Source organism: Oryctolagus cuniculus, chromosome 1, assembly GCF_051225735.1.
Source record: "Oryctolagus cuniculus isolate XC-2025 breed Fujian yellow rabbit chromosome 1, ASM5122573v1, whole genome shotgun sequence".
Classification (NCBI taxonomy): Eukaryota; Metazoa; Chordata; class Mammalia; order Lagomorpha; family Leporidae; genus Oryctolagus; species Oryctolagus cuniculus.
The window spans coordinates 224,222,313-224,238,812 of record NC_142867.1 but is presented as its reverse complement, the minus strand read 5'-3'; positions in this window follow the sequence as shown (position 1 = coordinate 224,238,812).

Sequence of the window (16,500 nt, the reverse complement as noted above, 5' to 3'; positions counted from 1 at the left end):
ACCCAAGGGCTTGGATCTTCCTTTGCTGCTTTGCTAGGTGCATTAGCAGGAACCTGGATGGGAAGTGGGGTGGCCAGGACTCGAACCTGAGCTCCAATATGGGATACCAGCATTGCAAATTGCTGCTGAACCCACAGTGCTGGCCTGCTTAAGAATTCTTATTCTGTAAATGAGGGCAAATAACTCTCTCTCATGAGGCAGGGGCAAGGATTAAATGAGCGAATACTTGTGAGCTTCTAGCATGATGCCAGGGACAAAATAAACAAGCAACAAGAACAATCTGACACACTAACTAACTTGTGGTTTGTGGTCCTGAGAGGCCTGGGCTGTGGGATTGCCCTGCCTCCCCACCGCACCCAGGAGAGGACTGAACTTCTAAGCAGTTAGGAGCTTGCTTAACCTTGTACAGCTGCAGTGTTCAGAGCCAACCCCAGGCGGTCCGACTCCAACAGGCCTCCCTTCTCTTTCCACGGCTTCCTTCTTGCTCTTTGCTGGAGAGGCCATACTAGAGGCCACTGGAATTCTCCCAGTCAGGAGACCTCAGCCTGGCGATCCCATGACTCTGCATGGACAGCAAGCAGCAGGGAGGCCCCGTCCTGGGTGAAGGGGCAGGGGTGCCTCCCTTGGAAGGAGGCTGACTCTCAGGACTTCCAGGAACATCTCGAGGGAGTCAGGAAATCGAATAATGCAAAAGCCGCCACCAAGGGGTTAGTGCTGGGAGCCTTGGGCATGGGGCAAGCGAGGCCTCTTGTCCACACTGGGAAACTGTGGGACGTCAAACTGTCCTCTCCTCAAATCTGGGCTTCCATCTTCACAGCTCGGCAGAAATGGTCAAAGCCCATGGTGTGTTTTGTGCATTCTTTCCGCCTAGGCTGTCCCATCTGAGTATAGAGGCCTCTGGGCCTGGCCCTTCCAAGTGAACGTGGAGACTGCAGCAACTCAAAGCAACAGTCAGAGTGCAATGCACCAACTGCCGCCAGGTGTGCTTTCGGAAATGTGTGCTAGCGATTTCCTCCCCGAGGTTCTCAGTGGCTGCCGAGCACCTGCAGGCCTTCCAAGATGCTCAGAAAACCAGCAGCACACCTGATGGTTTTCACCAGAGCTCTCTGGTCACAGTCACTTGTCTTGAGTCAGGCAGGGCAGAAGAGAACCCCTCTCGATTGCTCTGGCATGGAGAGGCATCTTCTTCAACAGCAGTCATGGAATTCAATTTACAAGGCATCTGCCCTGCCCAAGCCTCCTCGCTGGTGCTCTTCCACCCCTGGTTATTGGGTCTTAAATCCAGCAAGTAGACCAGAAAGCAGACTTGGAGATTGTCTCTTCCTTCCTTCCCTTTCTTTATTTCTTTTCCTTCTTCCTCCCTTCCTCCCTCCCTCCCTCCCTCTCTTCCTTCCTTCCTTCCTTCCTTCCTTCCCTTCCTCCTTTCCTTTTTAAAAAATATTTATTTATTTAAAAGAAAGACACACACACATACATACACACACACACACACAGAATGTTCCATTTGCTGGTTCACTTCCTAAATGGCTGTAGTAGGCAGTTCTGTGCCAGGCCAAAAACAGGAGCCAGAAACTCCATCTTGGACTCCCACATAGTTGGCAGGGGGCCAAGTTTTTAAGCTATCTTCCATTGCTTTCCCAAGTTGGATTGGAAGTGGAGCAGCTGGGGCTTGAACTGATATGGCTTACTGGAGTCAGAAGCAGCAGTTTCGCCTGTTGCAGGCACAGTGCTGACCCATTGTCAAACTTTTTGATTTGTGGTGGGGAAACGAAGACTAGAGCAGAGAGGAGATTTGTCCAAGTTGGTGGTCCCAGGACCACAGTCCAAGTTTGTTTTCATCTCACTGAGGGGGAGTAGGGGCTGGGGAAAGGCCAGATGGAGTTGGGCTGTGGGTCCTTCCTGCCCCCTTCTCCTGGCCCTCTCCCTCTTCTCCTGCCTCCTATCATTCTCGTCCAACAACAGCAGCACCAGCAGCCAATGAACCACGTGTGAGAACCTTGCTGTGTGTTCAGCATTGCGCTAGATTCTTTTTCTTGTTCATTTTCGCCTCCAAAATGACTCTGTGAGGCAGAGGCCATTTTCCTCATTTAAAACATGGGCAAAATGAGGTGTAGCAAGGTTGTGAAACATGTCCCAAGGTCACCAAGTCAGCAAACCCAGGTCAGTTTGGCTGGGCTTTTAACCACAACATTGTTCTCACATGAGAATTTGTGAAGTTGTGCCACCTACCTACTGTATGATCTTCAAAACTCAGTTTCCCCATCTACAAAATGGGGTTTTAATAATAAGGTCCTTGCCTTGGGTCAGAGAATCATTGGGAGGTTCTGGCAGGAATGGAGGGGAAAGAGCCTTGAAATCTGTCAAGTGCAGTGGACTTGACGGTTTGGGCAGGAGGGGCACAGACGCAGGGCTCCTGCTTATGTCTGTAGGCCGAGGGCCCAGCCCACACCTGACACTTATGAGGTTCCTTCAAAAAATTAGTGGAACATGGAATTAAAAGTGAAGTTTATTTTGGCACAAAAACTTTTTGAAATCTGTAAATGGTTTTGTTTATAATATTCATGTTCCATGAACCTTTTGAAGATCTCTTTGATCCATGGAGTTCAAAACTTTCTTGCACCAAAATAAACCAGTCATTGAATTCTATTTTCCATAAGCAATTTGAAGTACACTTGTATACAGTAGGTGGATAATAAATACAGAAAGAGCAAATGACTGATTACCCATTCCTCTCCACAGTGATGCTACTCCCTAAACACGTGGGATTCTGATCTGAGAGGATGACAGTGCTTTGTCAACTGGAGGGAGATGGAGAAAACCCTGCGTTACACCTGTGCCTCCCTCTGCCCTGTCACCTAGGGCAGGTCTAGGGTCTGGGAGGAGGCAAGGCTCTGTCCTTGCAGCCTCCAGAGCTCAGCATCCATGGAGGTTATCAGAGTGGGCTGAGAAAAAAGGCCTGGAACTGCCAGCAAGGGAGGCAGGCAGGCTGTCCCTTCAAAGCTTTCCCTTCTTTCTTTTTTATTTTTTAATTTCATTTTTTTCTTTATCCAAAGGCTGCAGAGCTGCAATAATTTATTTTGGATTTGAAAAGGATGCGATAAGCTGAAGAAGGGGCAGCCGGGGTGGATGTGGTGGAAGTATTAGGTTTTAAATTAGTCATTTGATGCTGGTTTGAGGACCAGAGCAAGGGCTCTGGCTGAGTCCTCTTGGCTGGCTGCAGTGGTGGGGCTGTGCGGGAGGGGACAGAATGGTGCCATAGGGGCTGCTGCATTGGATTTGGGGTCAGGCATTCTGGGGTCACTAACCTGGTTTCACCTTGTGGATGTCACAGACCTTGTGGTCTACTTCCCTGCTTCTACTTCCAAGCTGTGTAACCTTGGGAAAGTCACTTTGTCTCTCACAGCCTCAGTTTCTTTCATGTGTGGAATGGGGATGATAGCAGGTCCCTCTAACACAGCTTTGTAAACCTTGTCTGCAAAGGGCTTCTTTGAAAAGGGTTTGCAACCACTCTGCTCTGCTGATATATTGTGAAGAAGGCATAGAGAACATGGTAGCTGTATTTAAAAGAGTGTTATTTACAAAAACAGGGAGGAGGCAGCATTTGGCCCTCAGGCAGTAGCTTGCAGATTCCAATGCAGTCACTGGAAAGGCTCAAGGGGTCAGCCCTGGGGAGCATGAGCAGGCTCCTCACATTAATTTTCCTCTGAATATCAGCCTCCTCAATGCAGTCTCCATAGGCTGACTTTCTAAGTCCCAGTTGTGATTGTGTCACCCATCATCCTAACAACCCCGAGTGACTCCCTGCTGGGTAGAGAATGAAACCCCAATGCCTTCTCTTTGACGCTGGAAGCTCTTCCAAAATACTCACTATTTCCACAGCCTTAATCATTTTATGCTCTGGACCTATCAGGGTCCCCATCTGCAGGATAAGCCAGAAGCTCTCGTGTTTCTGGTCCTCTGTCCTCCAGCTCTGGGCTCTCTCTGCTTCTCTGTCCCTTTGTGAGCTTCCTTTGTCCTTTAGAGGTCCCTCAGCTGGGCCCACATCCACAAATCAGGAGGAGTGGGCTACTCCCTCCAGCACAGAAAGGAGATCCCGGGTGAGGGCTGTTACCTGTTACTGCATTCGTGCCCATGCCGAGGAGAAGGGGAGTTGCATGACCTGGGACTGGACACTGGGTGGTCTCACTGGGGACAGAGATCAAAGCTGTGACCATCTCCACCTCCCACTTCCTGGGAACTCTTTATGTCCTTGCCCTGGAAAGGATTGTTTTTTTTCCCCCACTAAAGATCATTTCCTTTATACTGTCCTATTGCACGGGGAGGGCAGGTGGCTGGTTGTGTGGCAGACAAGGAAAGGACCTTCCTGGCAGACAAATTTCAAATCATATGGCTAGCTATTACAGTCCTAGTTTGGGGACTGGAGGCAAATTGCTTTATCTCTACAACTGCCTGTCTTGCAGAATTTTCATAAGGATATTAGAAATAATAGGAGTAACAGTAATGGCCCACGTTTCCATGTTTTCTTATGAGCCAGGCACTGCGCTAAGCATTTTACAAATATGAACTCGTTTTGTCCTCACAATGACCCTTGAGATGAGTATCATGTGCACTATTGGCTTCACATGAAGCAAGTGAGGCTCCAAGGGACCCTTGGCAAGCAGCCCTGTGTGGGGAGCTGACTCCGGAACCCACGCTCTGCCAGCTTCTGCGATGGGCATACTGAGAGTGGAGGTGCCGCACTGAGCGTGTGCTGGTACTCAAGAAATGCTACATTCTTCCTGCCTTTGCAAAGCTATATGGGGTCAGATGGGAGGGTTGAATTTGGCTCATCCTGGACTGGAGCAGGATTTTATTTTTAAGAGCCTTTTAAAAATGCTTACTTGTTATTTCTCTTTAATTTGGAAGGCAAAGTGACAGAAGCGGGGAGGGGGCAGGAGGAGAGAGATAGAGAAAGGGAGATCCCCCATCCCTCATACCCACAACAGCCAATGTTAGGCCAGGCAGCAGCCAGCAGCCAGCAGCCGGGAACTCCATCTGGATCTCCCACATGGGTATCAGGGATTGAAGTACTTGAGCCATCACCTGCTGCCTCCCAGGATGCATCATTAGCATGAAGCTGAATTGAAAACAGAGAAGCTGGGACTCCAACTGATACTCTGATATGGGATGCGAGTGTCCAAAGCAGCGGCCTAACCTACTGCACCCGACGCCTGCCCCCTAAGCTGTTCTTTCAAGAGTTATGTTAGTTATGTTTCATTCCCATCTTCTTTCTAGGGGATTGAGGAACATCTGGGGGTACTGTGAGTGGGGAGGGTGAGGAGAGGAGCCTGTGGGGGAAGGGATACAATCTCACCTGCACCCATTAACCAGATGGAACTTGGAAATGAATCTGAGAGTGCAATGGGGACAACTTGGGAAGAAAATAAACACCTGGTGAGAAAGACCTCCATTTTCTCTTTAGAGCCCATTAAGTTTACAGAACTCATGAACTTAGTGCAAACCTAATTAAGCTCAGATGGGGATGCCTAAGTGAAGGGAGTGAGAGCAGGAAGCGTCCTGGCAGTGGGAGAAAGAAGCCCTGGAATCCAACGAGCCTGGATAGCAGGGTGATCGGAACAATGATGGGCTTTTAGTCTTGGCCATCAGGTCGGGTCATTAACCTTCTCCTTGATTCCTAATGAGTGTGGAATGCAGAGGAAAGTGGTCCAAGATCACAGGGCTTTGCATATGACAGATCAGGGTTGAATCCTGGCTGATCCATTCCTTAAGCCTATAAATTGTTTAGTTTGAGCCTTGATTTCTCATCTCTAAAACGGAATACCTGCATTGCATGGTGGTTGTGACAATGGTATTGAATGTTCAGATCAAAGGGGGAGAGCTGCTTCTTTCCCTACCCACGCGTCTCATTCAGCCTTTCCTCTGGAATTCTCCTGTGCAGATTTTTGCATTAAAAACCTCTGTCCTTTGCCTTTTCCCGTGTTCTGTAACTTTGCAGGATCTTCTCTTCTAACTGTGAACTCAGTCACATGACTTTTCATGGCCAATTGGATGTTAGCTAATGTGACATACGCAGTTTTGAAAAATGCTTGCATGTTGCATGTTTCTCTCACTTCTGTTCCCCAGTGATCATCTGGAACCCACCTCCAGGTGATTCTGCTGGAGGATAAGGATTGAGTTATCCCAGTCTTCCCCGTCTAGGCCATCCTAGACAATCTCATCATGATATGTGGCAATGCCTGTCAAGATCAACATGGGGCCAGCACCATGGCTCACTTGGTTAATCCTCCACCCGCGGCACTGGCATCCCATATGGGCGTCAGGTTCTAGTCCTGGTTGCTCCTCTTCCAGTTCAGCTCTCTGCTGTGGCCCGGGAGGGCAGTGGAAGATGGCCCAAGTGCTTGGGCCCTGCATCCACAGGGGAGACCAGGAGGAAGCACCTGGCTCCTGGCTTTGGATGGGTGCAGCGTGCCGGCCGTGGTGGCCATTTGGGATGAAACAATGGAAGGAAGACCTTTCTCTCTGTCTCTCTCTCACTGTCTATAACTCTACCTGTCAAATAAAAAAAGAAAGACTCATCATCAAAAGTACATGCTTATTGTGTTAAGTCACTGAGTTTTGGGGTAGTTTATTGCACAGCATTTATTGTGGCACAAATAACACATCTAACACCCATCCACGTTCTAGCTGTCTCTCAAAGCACAGTTCAAATTCTTGCTCCCAGCCCAGATAGGAAATCAATCTAAGTGTCTATCAGTGCCGGATGACTGGATAAAGAAATACAGACTATACACGCAATGGAATATCATTCAGCCTTTAAAAAGAAGGAAATCCTGTCATTTACAACATGGTTGAAACTCGACAGCACTATGCTAAGTGAAATGAGCCAGGTATAGAAAGACAAATACTATACAATCACACTTATACATGGAATCTGAAAAGATCCAACTTACAAGTCAGAGAGTAGAGTGATGACTGCCAGGGGCTGGAGGTGGAGGACTGTCGCTCCCCCATTCGCGGAGGAACAACACTGGACCCTGCGCTGTTCTTTTATCTGCTCGGCTCTTCCCGGGTTAGCTGCCGGCCCCTCCACCTCCGTGGAGGGGTGGAACCCCCCCGCCACTTTCCCTGCTTCCGTGGAGGAGCGGCACACCACCGGCCGGCTCTCTCGGGGGCTGCTCAGATGTTCCTCAGGTGTTCCCTTCAGATGTTCCTTCAGATGTTCCTGGTGCATGTTGTCTCTCTCCTCCTTTATAGTCCTCTTCCACCAATCCCAACTCTGCTACCCACATGCCGAGCACGCTGCTCTCCTCCAATCAGGAGCAGGATCAGCTCCTGCAGCTTATCAGTCAAATTGGCGAGAGACAGCTGCGTGGAAGTTGTTTGGTCTCTCTCTCTCAGCGCCATATTGTGGGAGAGCAGATGCACAGAATAAGTCTTAATTCCAGTGACTTAGTCTAGTCTCAGTTGCTCCCCACAGAGGACAAGGACCAGGAAGCTGTTGGTTGAAGGGGATGAAGTTTTAGTAATGAGTAAGTTCTGGAGACCTTGTATAGCATGGTGCTATACTTTGTACCAAAAATATATATGATACTCTTGCAAACTGCTAAGAGAATAGGTCTTAAATGCTCTCATCACACACAAAAAAGAGAACTATGAAGTGGATATTGGATATGCCAATTAGATTGATTATGGTAATCATTTTGCAACATCTACACATAACAAAACTTTACACTGTAGGCGATATCTATAATTAGTATTTGTCAAATATAATTCAGCAAAGCTGGAAAACAACCTTCTCCCTCCAGGAAGCACTCCAGAGACCACTGGCTGGAGAGCCCTCCTGAGTTGAGGGTCCTGCTGTGCGTACCACACATGGATGCCTTTGCTAGATCTGTGGGGAACAGGGTGAGGCTCACTTTTCCTGCTGCAGGGCCTGGCCCAGGGTTTGAAGTGGATAAAGAGTGAGGAAATGTTTGATCAATGAGCCCACACATTCCACAGAATTGTACAAATCAGTACTCCATCGCGCCCCTGGTCCTCTCTGGCAACCTCTCCCCTACCAGAGTGGCTGTGGGGGTGGAGTTGGGGCTCCTCTTTCCCTTTGCATTTTCAGGAGTAGCCACCAGGGGGAGGCCCACAAGGCGAGCAAAGTTCATTGTGTATTTCCATAGGCAGCAAGGCGGTCAGCGACTGTTTATGAACCCTGCCCTGGACAAAATGCTTCTTGTGGCCTGGCTTGGTGAACAGTCATTAACTCCTTTGAGGAAGGGATCAGCATGATCCCATTTCACAGGTGAGGAAATGAAGAACCAAAAAACTTGAGTAATTTGCCCAAAGAGACACAATGAGTCAGCAGAACACTGGGCTCTGGGGCGCGGGCAGTGGTTATTACCCTTGATCTTCTGTCTGGTGTAGAGGCTGAGAGCAGAACTGGGAAAAGTGAGGACACAGACACTCGTCCTGTTCTCCAATCTGCTTGCCTCCTCCATGCCCTGTCTCAGCAACAAAGCTCATAGATTTCCCCCAGCTGACTCAGCCACCTCTTTCATAACTGACTCAAAATAGGAACAAAGAGTCCCCTCGAAAAAGCTCTGGAGGAAGGAGGTAGTGAGCTTACTGGCACTAGATAGGTGCAAGTCGAATCACTGTGTATTGCTTCCTTTTTAAGAGGATTAAATGGCTTTGAGTCCCCCAGAATGCTAACATTCTATGATTTTCCTACAAGACCACCAATAATAAAAGAATTTTAGATAGTACACAGTATTAAAACTGGCACAAATACAACAGCAGTCTTGGTCAAAGAATGATTTTCATGATTATATATACCCTGCAGCCCACGTATTATAATAAATAGCACATCAACATGTTTTTTTCCTCCTGGTTCTGGCAGGACCATTATCAAGAGAAGAAAGGCTCTAATGACAATTCTCTGCATCTCTCTAAAAAGGCCTTTCATGTCTGGCCTTAAAGCAGACGGGGAGGAGGCAGGTCTGGCTGTGGATCCTCGTGCAGCCTTCCTTCGGGAAGCTGCCCATTGTCTCCTCTCTGCTCAGTCCACGGCTGGAGAGAGGCCTCTGTTGGCCTTGGTGGGGCTGGGAGGGTGGGGGCATGCTGCAGGGGGAGATTTCACGGAGATAAAACACAAGCAGGGAGAGATGTGTGTCAAATCACAATGACATGTGTCCTCCAAGTGGTAGGGAGAAGGAAGCCTCAGGTCTGATGGGACAGGTCTACATCCAGGAAAAGCACCTACTGGGTGCTTGGCCTTTTACATGCACATTCATATATATCCTCATTGCACTCCTGTGAGGTGGGGTGGTGAGCCCATTTTACAGATAGATTAGTTGAGAGAAAAGAAGAGCTGACAAGACACACAGCAAAGAAATATCTGAGCTGTAGTTAGACTATAAGCTTACTGGATGCTAAAGCCAGTCCTCTTCTCATTGTGTCAGGCTTGACATAGGAAGAAAAATACAAATATGTCGACTAATGACCAGATCAACGATGTCCATGTCTTCAATCCCAGGACCTGTGGATTTTACTTTACACAGCAAAAGGGTCTTTGGGGATGTGAGGAAGTTAAGGATTATTTATTTATTTTTAAAGATTTATTTATTTGAAAGGCAGAGTTACAGAGAGGCAGAGGCAGAGAAAGAGAGAAAGAGAGAGAGAGGTCTTCCATGCTCTGATTCACTCCCCAAAGCTCAGCTGATCTGAAGCCAGGAGCTTCTTCCAGGTCTCCCATGTGGGTGCAGGTGCCCAAGGACTTAGGTCACCTTCTACTGTTTTCCCAGGCCATGGCAGAGAGCTGGATTGGAAGTGGAGCAGCCGGGACTCAAACCAGGATCCATATGAGATGCTGGTACTGTAGATGGCGGTTTTACCTGCTACACCCCAGTGCCAGCCCCAAAGTTAAGGATTTTGAAATGTGACACTCTCTGGTAGACTCTAAATGTAATCAGAAGGTTCCTTGTAGGAGGAAAGAAACTCATAGGCTGGAGAACATGATGTGATGAGGCAAGTAGAACTTTGAGAGATGTGCCCAGAAGCCAAGGAATACTGTATTTTCTGGAAGCTGGAAGGAAGCAAGGAATTGATTCTTTCTTGGGACTGCCTGGGGAACCAGCCCTGCCAGCACCTCGACTTTCATCCCCTTGAGACTTAATTTGGACTTCTGACCTTCAGAACTTTAAGAACGCGGAGTTGTGTTGTTTTCAAGCCATGGAGTTTGCGATTATTCCACACAACAGCCATAGGAAAGGAATACATACACCATCTTGGACAGAAGACACAATTTAATGATCACATTCTTCTTGACTACCTTTAGGGTAGGAGACTGTCTCGACTCTATCAGGCTGAAAAATTAATTCTGTTAATTTTGGCTTAACAAAATGCTACCACCTGAGAAGGTAGATGAGACTAGATAACCATTTAATGAGACCTCTGACATTTGATAGTCCAGGGCAGTGTTAGGCTATGTATGGTCTACAGACTGGGGCTGATTCATGAACTGTTAGGAAGACAGCATAATCTCTGCTCTACCCCATTCATTGGCTCTGTCTTGTGGGAGGAGAGATGAGCAAAAAAGTGGATTTACTGAACAAAGCATTTAAAACCTTTTAGAGCAAGTTGGTATTGCTGAGTCACCTGATCACATGATCAGATGACTGGCTTTGTTGAACAAGGTGTAGACCACTTTGGGTACCATAGAAAGTAGGTGATGAGTTGCAGGTAGCATTGATCAAGTCTTAGTCACATGCAGTAGAACACAGAATGGTTTATGGAGAATTGGGAATCAATACCAATACCACCACAATTATCAACAACTGGTTCTTTAGTACAGAAGGCTTGAGAAGCACTGGCCAACGGCCCTCTACATGGACATAGATTTTGTGAGATCCAAATGTCTCCAGTATTTCATCAGCCCATAGCCCTCACCAGAATGGTATTTCTATTTCTATTTCTATTTTGCTGATTTGAAGCCTCCAGACCAAGTCACTCCCCCAGCTTATTGGTGCTAATAAAAACTTGACCCTTGTTTGCTCTGACTTCCACTACAAAGGTATTTGCTTCTGTCTTCCATGCCCCTTTTGAGACTTCAGCTCCCATGGATACATTTACCTTTATACCACGTCAAGGGGATGGCCAGTGCACATGGTGGCTTTGGTGGAGTTGAGGGAATGGAAGGTTCTTGTCCTGATTCGCCATACACAATGATGATTTCAAAGTCATGCTCCTTGGTCTTTCACCAACAAACCTTCTTTGTCTTCTCTCCTAAATTCCTGCTTGCCTGAAACTAGAGACTCATCCAAGGTAATAGCTAGGAAAGGAGATGGAGGCCATGCTATTGCCTCCATTTCCCCATCATTTCTGGGGTTCCCATGTCCACAGTCTTTTCCCTGGACACTAGTTTGGACAGTGAGAATCCAACTATAACAGCATCACCTCTAGGAGTACAAGTTTGATCTTGAGGCAGAATCAATAGGATTTGTGATGAGACTGCATGTTGGGGGAGACAGGGTAGAAGCTAAGGTAGTGTTACAATTTCTGACCCAGGTTACTATGAGGATGGCGGCTCCATTGATGAAGAAGAGGAACAGTGGAGATAGAGCAAGTTTCAGGAGAGATGGCAAAATCAGCACTGGATATTCTCAGTCACGGTCTATGGGAGATTATGTGATAATAACTGATTTTCTTATATGACTGCAAGAAAGAAAAGCAGTGCCTGCTTTCTGGGAATTGGTCTTACACTTAGCCGAAGGCTTTGGGGCTCAGAACCCTGCCTGTCTCTCCTGGGTGAGCTGTGATATACTCCTCTTAGAAGCAAACAAGCTCTCAGAACACCTGAGGTTGGAGAAAGACCCCTTCATAACCTTGTCTGGGCAAAGACAAAAGCAAGGTCATTGTGCTAATCACAGAAGTACCTCCTCTCCTAGCTTCTATGAGGGATTGTTCTGCACCTATTCTGGTTTCTGCCCTGATATATTATTTTCTCCTTTATATGAGACTTATGATGGTGCCAGTTGTGGAATTTCTCCTTCCTCCTGATGACATCCAACTGAATGACTAGTGGCTACTCTCCAAAAGCCCCTCCTTGCCCATCAGCTTACATAGCTTCAAATCTTATGTAGGATAAGTCATTCCCAACACCCTCCCATTCAAGCTCCTCATGGCTCCCCACCGTATGGGTTCTCCCTTGTGATGAGCACTGAAGTCAGCTTTGTCTGATGACAGGTGTGTTCCTGGCAACCTTTCGATGGGGGCACATTGACAAGTGAAGCAGCACAGGCTGTCAAGGGATGGCTAGACATTTCATCTCCAGATAACTTGACATCTTCTCTTTCCCAGTGAGTTACTATTGGCTCTGGCTTTGGGTCTTACCGTTAACAGTTCTGTTCTCTAGGCCATGACAAGTCTTTGGAGATTGAAAGAGAATGAAATTGTCTCCCACTTCTCAAACATTTTTGCTTAAATGCCCCTAATTCTGTAACCCATCCATTTATCATGCATTTTATCCCACTCATCTCCCTGGGTTTGCTGGAATCTGAGAATCTGAGATCTCTCAGGAAAATTTGTATTTTTTTTCAAAGGGATTCAGGTGTTTTCCTTAGCTTCAAGTCTTTAAACATATTAGTACCATGAACTAGAAAAGAAAATGTTGTCCTAATCCATGCTAGTGTGTAGAACTAGGCAGCAGAGAGCCCAGTCTCTAAACCTCACCTAGAGGCTGTGGCCACCCTGAGGATGCGGCTCACATCTCTGGGGCATAGATTGCCATTGATCCTTTCCTGTAGTCTGGCAGCTCAATTTGGCTATGAAAAAGAGCCTGCCATGTTGATGAATTATTTAAACCTTAGCATTACCCAATTATGCAAATCCGATTATCTGTTTAAGGGTAGCTTGGCTTGGAGCAGTTTGTAGTTGTGATACTTATTATTATTATTATTATTTTGGCTGAAAAACTGGCAAATTCAGTTGAAAGTGCATTTTAATTTCACCTGAGGACTGCTTAGCTCAGAGCTACATCTCTGATGGGGGTGGAGAACCTCTTGGTTTGTCATTGGAATGCTTTTCTCCTTGTTTCCACACACTTGAGGCAGCTGTGTGGGAGGATAGGGGACATTAGAGACCAACTGATTCAATTCTTTCCTATTGCAATGGAGGAAATGAAAGACCAAAGAGAATAATTGACTGGTCCAACCTTCAGTGCAGGTTTTTGGTGGAGTAAGGAGTTGAATCCTTGCCATAAATCGAGGACAGTCTGTCACTATATACCTCACTGCCTCTGCTATGAGGAGGTAGATAGTAGAGCTCATGCCCGTAGTGGTTTAATGAGTGAAAGAACTTCATGGGCAGCACAAGACAGAGGGCCGTTAACCTAGAGATTAAGAAACCCAATCCCTGACTTATTCTAGGATCTTGACCAAGGTCCTCTTCTGCTTTTGAGCTGCAGATTCTTCCTCAATGAACAGTTGAGGGGTTATATTTGGACTAAATTGTATCAATTTTCCAACTCCAGGCATCGGGTGATAGATTACAAATCTAAGCATAATACTGAGGACTGCCGAGAAGGGTGAATGGCCGGTGCAGTTGCTCCAGATCCTCTGCTTTGAAGGGTCCTATGCTTGGTTAAATGCTTTGCTGTTACCATCTTGATATTCTTACTTTTTGAACAAGAGGCCCTGAATTTTCCTTTTGCACAAGAACCTACAAACTATATAGACAATCCTGACAGTATTATTCTTTGGGGATAAAACTAAACAAGTTAAAGAGAAAACTTGCTTTGTTCGGCATTTCCCAGACAAATGGTGACCTATGGGCCCGAGAGGAAAGCACTAGGCCGACCCTTCTCTTCCTTATGACCCAAGAGGAACTGGGAGCCAAATGCTCTGCTTGTTCATTTCATTTTCTGGTTGTTTCCTAATGGACTCTTATTGTCCTGGAACTTCCTTCTTACTCTGGCTCCTTGTGACTGATCTGTTGACCCCAATTAAGCCAGACAGAATAGCCTCTTCTATCTCCCTCCTAAGCTGGAGACCACACTCTGTCCCAGCCCAGCTTCCTTGACCATTGCATTACACAGGCCACAGAACAAACATCCAACAACACAGAGGATCAATGTCAGCCCTTCCCTGGGGCTGTGTGCAAGAGCCTTAGGAACTGAGGGCAATTCCAGCTGGAAGCCAAAAAATTGCAGATCCTAGTCCTATAATTACAAGGAACCCAATTCTACCTGCAAACATTCAGCTTGGGAGAAGAGGACTCTAAACTTTAGGGGAAGGTTGCAGACCCAGCCCAAACTTCTTTTTTCCTGAAAATTTTTATTAACAATAATTGTACATATTTTGGGCCATAGTGTGGTATTTCAATATATGTATACAATGTGTACTGATTAAAACAGGGAACTCAACATTCCCCCTTCTTTGATGTTATTCTTTGATTGTAAGCTTGAAACTCCTTTCTTCTATTTGTTCATAAAATATGTAACTAGGTTATTGTGCACTGAGTCTCCCAACTATGTTGTATAACACTAGAAACTTGCTCCTTCCACTGAACTCTGATTTTGTGCCCACTATCCAAATTCCCTCTATCTTCCTGCCACCCCACCTGTCCTCTGGCAATCACCAATTTGTGTTCAGATTGAGTTTTTTAAGTTTCTACATATGATGGAGAACCTTTGGTGGTTTTCTTCCTGTGTCTGGCTTGTTTCATTTAACATGATATCCTCCAGTTCTATTTATTTTGCTGCACATGACAGGATTTCATTCTTTCTTTTTATGGCTGAAAAATATTCTATTGTGGCTGTGTACCACATTTTTTTAATCCATTCATCTAATGATGGCACCATAGTTGACTCTGTATCTTGGCTATTGTGAACAGTACATCAATAAATATGGTGGAACAGGTAGCTTGGATACAATGATTCCATTTTTGGGATATATAGCCAGTAGTGGGATTGCTAGATCATATGATAGTTCTGTTTCTAGTTTTAAAAGAAATCTCTATACTGTTTTCCATAGTGGTTACACTAATTTGTAGTCTCACTAACGTGTATAAGAGTTTCCCCTTTATCTATATCCTTGCTAGCATTTGTTATTTTATTTTTCTCTCTCTTTTAAAATAATAGTCATTCTAACAGGTGTTAGGTGATGTCTCATCGTGGTTTTGATCGGCATTTCCTTGATGGCTTCCCAGCTACCCCGTACCAGGATTTTGGACCAATGGGACCTGTGACATAATAGATGTGTGGTGTTTTAAGCCACTAAATTTATACTAATTTGTTGCAGCAGAAATGTTAAGATGAGTTCTCTTTTGAAATCAGATTAAGAGCTTTTGTTTTTGGTTCTGGGGCTTGCTAGATTAGTGATCTATCATTCAGTTCAATGATTCTTTAAATGTTGGTCTCAGGATTCCCTTATATTCTTCAAAATTAATGTAGAATCAAAGAAATTTTTGTGTGGTTATATTTGTTGATGTTTATTGTGTTAGACATTAAAACTGAGAATTTATTGGGAACATCAGCACCAACAATAAAACAGCCTCTCCTTCTGCATTCTAAATGTCCCCATCTTGAAGATCCCAGAAATTTTATTATAACTTGCTGTTTATTATTGGAAAGTGGAAACCACCCTGTTATCTATAATTTTGCCTTTCATGGCTTTAGTTCCCCATTATCAACCATCATCTGGAAATATTATATGGAAAATTCTGGAAATAAACATTTCATAAGTTCAAATTGTATGCCATTCTGAGTAGTGTAATGAAATCTTGTGCTGCCCCATTGCATCCTGAGATGTGAATCATGTTTTCAGTCTAGTGTATACATGCTGCATACGCTACCCACCCATTAGTCACTTAGTACTTGTGTTCAGATGGCAGTAGCCTAATGTTAGGTCACAAAGCCCACATCACCCACCTCACTTCATCTTGTCACTTAGGCATTATTTGATCTTGCATCATCACAAGAAGGGTGGGTGCACCACAATAAGATATCTTGAAACAGAGATGACATTTAACTTTTATTAGTTTTTGTTGTTAATCTCTCATGTTGCCTAATTTATAGATTAAACTTTATAATATTGTGTATATGTAAAGGGAAAACATAATACCTATAGGGTTCAATACTACCTGTGGTTTCAAGCACCCACTAGAGATCTTGGAATGTATCCCCCTTGAATAAAGAGAGACAAATGTGTTTGTTTCATTTGCAGAATTCAGTCCCCCCTAAATTACCCAGAGCAGTGATGGGTCTTTCTTGTCTGATGGGAGACAGGGGAACTGTAGTTTTGGTCTTAGATGGTGTGAAGATCATGATCGCATCTGGTGGTTTGTTGTTCCCTGACTTGTGATCTTTCTGATGTCATTATGTAGACAATAAGAAAGAAGCATTGAGTATCATGAAAATATGTGTGGCTGCTTCTCAGTCAACAAAGCCTCTAGGTTTGCTTCTAAATGTCTCTGGACTTCATACCCTACACATCAATTTTCATCTGAATCATT